We start from the raw sequence: 7,310 nt of genomic DNA, 5'->3' as shown, positions 1-7,310 counted from the left end.
GGCGCGCGGGGTACGGGGTGACATGGCGGCGCGCGAGTGGCTGGAGGCGGCGGCGGCTTTGTCCGGCTGGCGTACGGACACGTCCGGCGCGGCGCGAGGGAATTTTCTAGGGTTCGTCTGCGTTTCGTTTCGGGAGGGGATGCTCTTTTATAGCTAGAGGGAGCTAGGAGGCTCCAAATGAGGTGCGGTTTTCGCCCACACGATCGTGATCGAACGACCTAGAGCATGGAAGAGAGTTTGGTGGGTTTTGGGCTGGTTTTTAAGGGGGGTTTTCTGCACACACAAATGGACTTTGCGGATGCCCGGTTAACCGTTGGAGTACCAAACGACCTCCAAATGGAACGAAACTTGATCGGTGGTCTCCGGGTGGTATACTAGGGCCACTAGACAAGCCTCGGTCCATTCCGAGAATGTTTGACACCCGCACACGAAAGAAAACAAGAGGGGTGCACCAGAGGAGATAGGAGCGCCGGATTGCAAAACGGACAACGGGGAAAATGCTCGGATGCAAGAGACGAACACGTATGCAAATGCAATGCACATGATGACATGATATGATATGCATGACATGAACAAAATGCAAAACGAAAGACAAAACCCGACCACGAAGGGAATATCATAACACATAGCCGAAAATGGCAAGAGTCGGAGCTACAAATATGGCAAGTTACATGATGGGCGTTACAGGCGCCTATGATATGTCGTCACGTGCGACGGCCCACCACTTGCCTATTTAGCTTACAAAGGCCGGCCCGTTTTACTTAGTCAAAAGTTAGCGAGTTGGCCCATGAAAAGCCTGTTAACGGTCTTTTCACAAATAGCCCATTTTGCAACCCGGTAACTCACGGCCCGTTAGGGTCTACCCGAAATCGGCCTAACAACGTCATGTGGGCCGTCCAATATAACACCAGCCCATTTCAATTTCGACCCATGTATGGCCCATGACGTCTGTCGACCCATATGAGGCCTTCGTATCTTTAGGCCCTTTAGAGGCTCACGGTGACTCTAGCCCATAATGAACAGTAAATTTCTTTGTACTCATTAACGGCCCATGATTCGCATGGGCCGTTTCCAGTCCGTGTTAGCTTTCGGCCTACTGACGGCCCATACGTTCTTGGGCTCCTCTCCGGCCCTCGATTACTTTCGGCCCATTACTGGCCTGTTCCCCTAATGGGCCAAACTCGGCCCGTGGCAAGAGTCGGCCCGTTCCCTAAATATACAGCATGAAAACAAAAGGAAGGTTGGCATAAAAGTTAACAGTCTGGCAGATAAATGCACCACTAGAAGTTCAGAAGCTTAGTTCATTTGACCTGACTGTTACGTTTTCATGCTGTATTGTCTGATGGAGCACCATAACCTTTGCCTTCATTTCTCCTAGGCTCCTGAACAACATAGCAAATGTCTGATAGTCTGGTTTTAAAACCATGCATATCTTGACGACATCGAACAATGTCTGTCCTTGTTTCACAAAGGGTCTCTGTTAGGGAATGGACTTGTGTCTGGAGCGCAGATATAACATTGTTTTGAGCTTGCATATCTTAATCATGAGGCAGTTTGGACGAGATTGCCTTAACAACCAACCCAGTATTACGCAGGAACGTGCTTTTGGCCCTGTTAGTGAACAGGTACTGACTGACTGCATCAAGAGCTGACATTGCGGTTATAGTTGCCTCGCCACCTTTAGAAGGTGGCGGTTCCACCATTTTCCCATAGCTTGCTACAAAGTTGAGTTTTTACATTAGTAGTACCAGAACTGAAGATATTAAGGAGGCAGCAAAACCAAACAAAATAGCTTTGGTGTACATACAGAACTTATTCTGGTGATCCCATGTAAAATATTAGTTGTATTTTACTACAAGTACATAATAAAACCAAGTTCCAAACATATGACCATGTACCATGGCTAATGTATTGTCTATTTTTTCACATTGTATTGACAGCTAAGGATAAAGAGACAAAGTTTATAATACGGTAAGCATAGTATGACATCATTCATATCACAAAACAACTGAGAACGGACAAATAGGCAATTGTAATGTTGTGTCGGCAAGTCCAGCACGGAACTAGATTACAGGTCAAGATCAAAGGAACATCACTCCTCTCTTTTAAACCTTGTAAGGTGCAATGATACGCTAAGGCAATTGTGTATAAAATTGAAAATAGTAATAGACATCGGCTGCAAACCATGCAGTTCAAGGCACGAGTCAGAGTAAGTAGTAGTTAAAAGGCATGAGGATTAAGGACTTACAACAGCGGCTTTAACAGGTGTAGTCATGCCCTTCATCTTGCTGGTGTGACAGTCCTTGAAGATTTCCATAGCATTTCGTTCAGGTTCTTTTTGGTCCTTGCGGGATTTCCTCTGCATTTGGAACAAGTCAATATAGATCTGATAATATGGTAGAGCGAAAAGAGTGAAACAGCAGCTAATTACAAGAGCCTCGCAATGTGCAATATAGCTACGAGATCCTGTCGTCTGTTGGAATTTCACTTTCATATGGCTGGCCTTGTTCTTTGAACAGTTCACCTACAAGAAGATAGATTTGTGTGGCACATGCGTAAATGGGACTTCAACATGTGATCTGATCACACACATATATAATGTATCTGATACTTTCGGATCAGACTAGTGTTTAACGAGGCCTCTCCAGTCTTCATCCGATATATTTTCCACTGGAGATGTTTGGGCAAGTTCACTGTTAGCCTTGCCTTCAAAGTGAGTTTTCCTCAAGTTATACTGATACTGTCGCAGAGCAAACTTGAAAATATGGGTGCAAGCTTGTCTGGTTGCATCATCTTGGCTATCCAACTTGAACCTCATCTGTTGAAAATTATGGGAGTCTCATTATCAGCAACCTAGAAAGTATGGGACAGAGCAAGACGATATTACTAGTTTCCATACATAACCATACTTACAGATAAATGGTCGAGGAAGGTGTTGAATTGGGTTTCGTCTTTGTCATTCCTATACTAAATCCATGTTGGGAGGATACGTACATGACACCTAACGGCAACCGCTGCCTCTGATACTAACTTGGCTGACTCTGTAGCATCACGTGGCCTTTTTAAACCTGCCTCAAAACGGATCTCCATTCTTCCTCCTCTAGATTTAGTTAACCTATCAAGCATTATCCCTGATGTTTGTTTCCTCTTGCGCCTAGATACTAGTCCAACAACAAACATAGGAAGTGTTAGTGTACATCAAATTGTGAGACTACATATAAAGAAGCATGCAACTGTAACTTGACTACAGCAACTACCTTCTTCCTGTTGAGGCTCACAAAGTTCATCTGATCTTGCCAACTCATCTTGTGTCAAGAGTGCTTCGGAAGTAGTGTCAGGTGGCAAGGGAGCTTCGGAACGTGCTCTAGCTGAGTTGACCAACGAGTAAATCGTGCAGCTGGTGGTACGGTGGAAGGTGTTGCAACAACTAGGGCTGTCTCTGCTTGTTTGGTGGCAGCTATTTGTTTCTATTTGGCTTATTTTGCAGCTCGTGTAGCACAGGATACCCTGTTTGTAAAATTTTCCGCTGGACTTTGACCTTCTATTGCACCATCAGTACCAGCAGAATCTGTAGGATTCTTTCGCTTCCCGTTCCCTGTCAATTTGTGTTGCTTCCTCTTTCTCTGTGCCATGTTAAGTCTAGCCGACAAGAAAAACGAATAACAATTTAGTTCTTTAGAACAAATTGATGCGTGATACAGACGAACTGAACTTTGATGTTAGACAACCACATGATAGGAGGATGTAATATGTACGAAAAACAGGACGGCATGAGATAACCAGAACTATGATGTGTAAACTAAGCAGAAGACATTTCACTAAATTAGAAGCAATGCAATGGAAGGTAGACACCATATGAAAGATGCTACAAATATCGCTCTGCCAAGTTAACAGTGTCTCATCATAAATGGCGTTTAAACAAATGTGAAGCAGTACAAGAAATAAATCATATGCAATATGCAAGCAACATCACACTACCAAGTTAAATGTCTCTCGTCATTAGTGCCATTGCATATTCACAACATTGCATATTCACAGCTTATGATGTGAAAACTATGGAGAAGGCATTTCAATAAATTAGAAGCAATGGAAGCTAGACACCATATGAAAGATGCAACGAATATCACTCTACCAAATTAAAATTGTCTCGTCATAAGTGCCATTTCAACAAATTAGAAGTAGTACAAGCTAGAAAAGAATGCGAGATGTAACCTATATCACACTCCAAGTCAAATGTGTCTTATGATAAGTGATTGTTGCAGGTTACACAACAGTAGTACTTTGATGTAAGAACATGGTGTGATAGACATATATTGTATGTTCTACAAACAGGAACACGTGTCTTATTCACAAGTATAATGTGTAAAGTAAGCAGATGGAATTCAACAAAATTAGAAGCAATACAAGCTAGACATCATACATAACATGCAACCACATATAACAGTACCAAGTTAGAGGGAGCACCTGTGATAGTGCACTAGGGGAGACGTGCTCATCATCAACACAGCTACGTTGAGTGTCTATGCATGTGTTGTCTTGGAAATCATCTTGGGGGCATGGAGGAATAGAATCTGTAGAGGCCCTCAGTTTGGAAGGAGCACCTTTATCCGCTGCCTTGCTAACTTCCTTCCGCTTTATTGATTTTGAATTGCCAAGTAAAACCGACAAGAAAAAGCAATAAAATTCACTCTTCAGAACTCATTCGTGCATGATACTGACAATCACTACTTTGATGTAAGGCAAACACATGATACCAGGATGGAATAATACGAAAAACAGGAAGGCATGGCATATTCACAACTATTTGTGTAAACTAAGCAGAAACCATTTCAACAAATAAGAAGCAATGCAAGCTAGACACCACATGAAAGATGCAACCAATATGACTCTGCCAAGTTAAAAGCGTCCCATCATAAATGGCATTTTAACAAATTAGAAGCAGCGCATGCTATAAATCATATGAAAGATGCAACTAATATCACACTGCATATACTAAAGGTGTCTCGTCATATTGATTGATGCGGGATACAAAAAAACAATAGTTTTATGTAAGGACATGCTTAATTGACGGATGTACTATGTACTAAAAACAGGATGGTATGTCACATTAACAGGCACAATGTATAAACTAAGCAGAATAGCACATGCAATTTAACCAGATTGGAAGAATTACAATCTAGACACCATGTGCAACATGCAACCACAAATCACATTGCCAAGTTAGAGCAAGCACCTGCGATGCTAGTGTAGGGGAAATGCGGTAATCAACTACAGAGCTACGTTCATTATCTTCATCTAGCCTTGTTGTTTCTTGAGAATCATGTGGGGAGGCTAACACTGCAATCCTTAAATGAGGATCTTTTCTCACACTAGTCCACTGGCCTGACTGCCTTATCATAAGTGATTGATGAGGGATACACAAGAACATTAGTTTGATGTATGAACATGGTTAATAGACAGATGTACTAGTATGTACCAAAAACAGGAAGGCATGTCATATTCAAAGGTATAGTGTGTAAGCTAAGTAGATGCAATTTAACCAAATTGGAAGAAATACAAGCTAGACATCCGGCTGGAGTGGTGAGCATCATCTTCTAGGACCTAAGAGCCTGGTGGGAGGCGGGCTGCTTCGCCACCATAGTGGCTTTTTAGTTGGCTTCCAGGTGATGCATGTCTGTGCTGGGCTTGTCACTGGCTCGGCCAATGCCCTGACTAGCTATTTGACTTCTGGTGCTCCCGGGATGGCGATTCATGTAAAAAATATCTTTCCTTATCTTAATAAAGACCGACTTTGGCCTTTCGAATACAGCTAGACACCATATGCAACATGCAACCACATATGGCACCACGAAGTTAAAGCAGGCACCTGGGATGGTGGTTCATTGGGAGCGAGATTGTCAACTCCAGAGCTACGTTTACCATCTCCATCTACTGACACTACACCCTTTAAACTGCTGAAACGTGTCTGGCCTACCCGCGTACAAAGCTGGAGCAACTTCTCTCTTTTCTTTTCTGCTTCTGTGAAGGCAGAGTCTGAAATACCCTTGCATAAAAACACAATAGTGAGAGTATGGGTGAAGTGTGTGCAGAACTAGTGCGCTGTAAAAGTAGCAGATAGCAGGTGGCTGAGAAATAAGTGACAGGAGACATATGATAGCTCTACAACATTGCATGGCAAACAAAATTAGATTCTACTATGTATGATTTTGTAATATATGAGCACAGGAAATGCAGGTACTCCTCCAGCACACCACCACATGTGGTCCTATCAAGATAACAATCGACTAAAAATAAATAGGTCAATCGATTTTTTATGAACCGTCCGATCTATAAGGAACGAGCAGATGGCCTTCGTCTACCTCCCGCCAGTCACTGTTGACGATCTTTCTCGAATCGCCAGCGACCACCGGCCCAGACCCCTGCCTTCGCCGCCCAGCCCTCCACTCGACCTCACACCACCGCCGTGCTTGGCAGCGCCCCCAGGCCATCCCTTTAATCTCGGCCGACCTCACAATCGGGCGCCAGCAGCTCTAGGCCCCACACGCCCCTAAGATAAACACCAAGGCGCTGCTTCCCCGGCGTAATAGGCGGACTAGCACCTGTTACGCTGGGGAATGCTTTCGTTAATTGGGAATCAACAGATCAGGAATTGAAATCCAGGGGGGCGACGGACCTCTCGCTAAGGTGAAATAGTATATGAGGAGAAACCTTGTGCATCGCGAGTTACTAGGAACATCTAGTATCAAGAAGAAGCGGTTAACTAGTGTCTTGTGTTGGATGAATACCGTGAAAGCATACACGTAAGATTTGCATGAATAAGGGAAGAGGAGTACCATTTCCGGTTGCCAGTGTGGTCGCCTCCATATGTCGCACCGATCTTCTTCTTTTTGCCGGGGAAACCGATGTTTTAGAGGAGGGTGCAGGCTTGGACGAACCCATAGCCAAACTGTTGATTGTGTTGCCGTCGTGGTATGTTGGCGAAGGGGAAGCAGATCTGAGGCGGCGAAGGACGGCGTAGCAGGAACAACTCCGGTGTGGTGGACAGTGGCGAAGTTGGAGCGTTAGCGATGAGGCGCAGGACGACGTGGTTGAACTGGCTCGGGTACGGACGGCTCAGCCTTGGCTTCAACTACTAGCCTTGGAGGGCGTTGCGGTTGAGGTTGCGGTGGATGACGATGTCGGGGTATCGGCTCCGGCGTGATGGAGGAGGGCGGAGGTTGATGGGTGGGACGGGGTGGCGGACGGAGGACGCCGGGGTTTCGCGGCTGGTGGAGAGGTAGTTTTGGCGCCCACGGAGTACGAATGGGGAA

The sequence above is a fragment of the Triticum aestivum genome, chromosome 4D (assembly GCF_018294505.1).
Source record: "Triticum aestivum cultivar Chinese Spring chromosome 4D, IWGSC CS RefSeq v2.1, whole genome shotgun sequence".
NCBI classification, from domain to species: Eukaryota; Viridiplantae; Streptophyta; class Magnoliopsida; order Poales; family Poaceae; genus Triticum; species Triticum aestivum.
The sequence above is the reverse complement of the archived record's forward strand: the minus strand, read 5'-3'. Positions refer to the sequence as shown.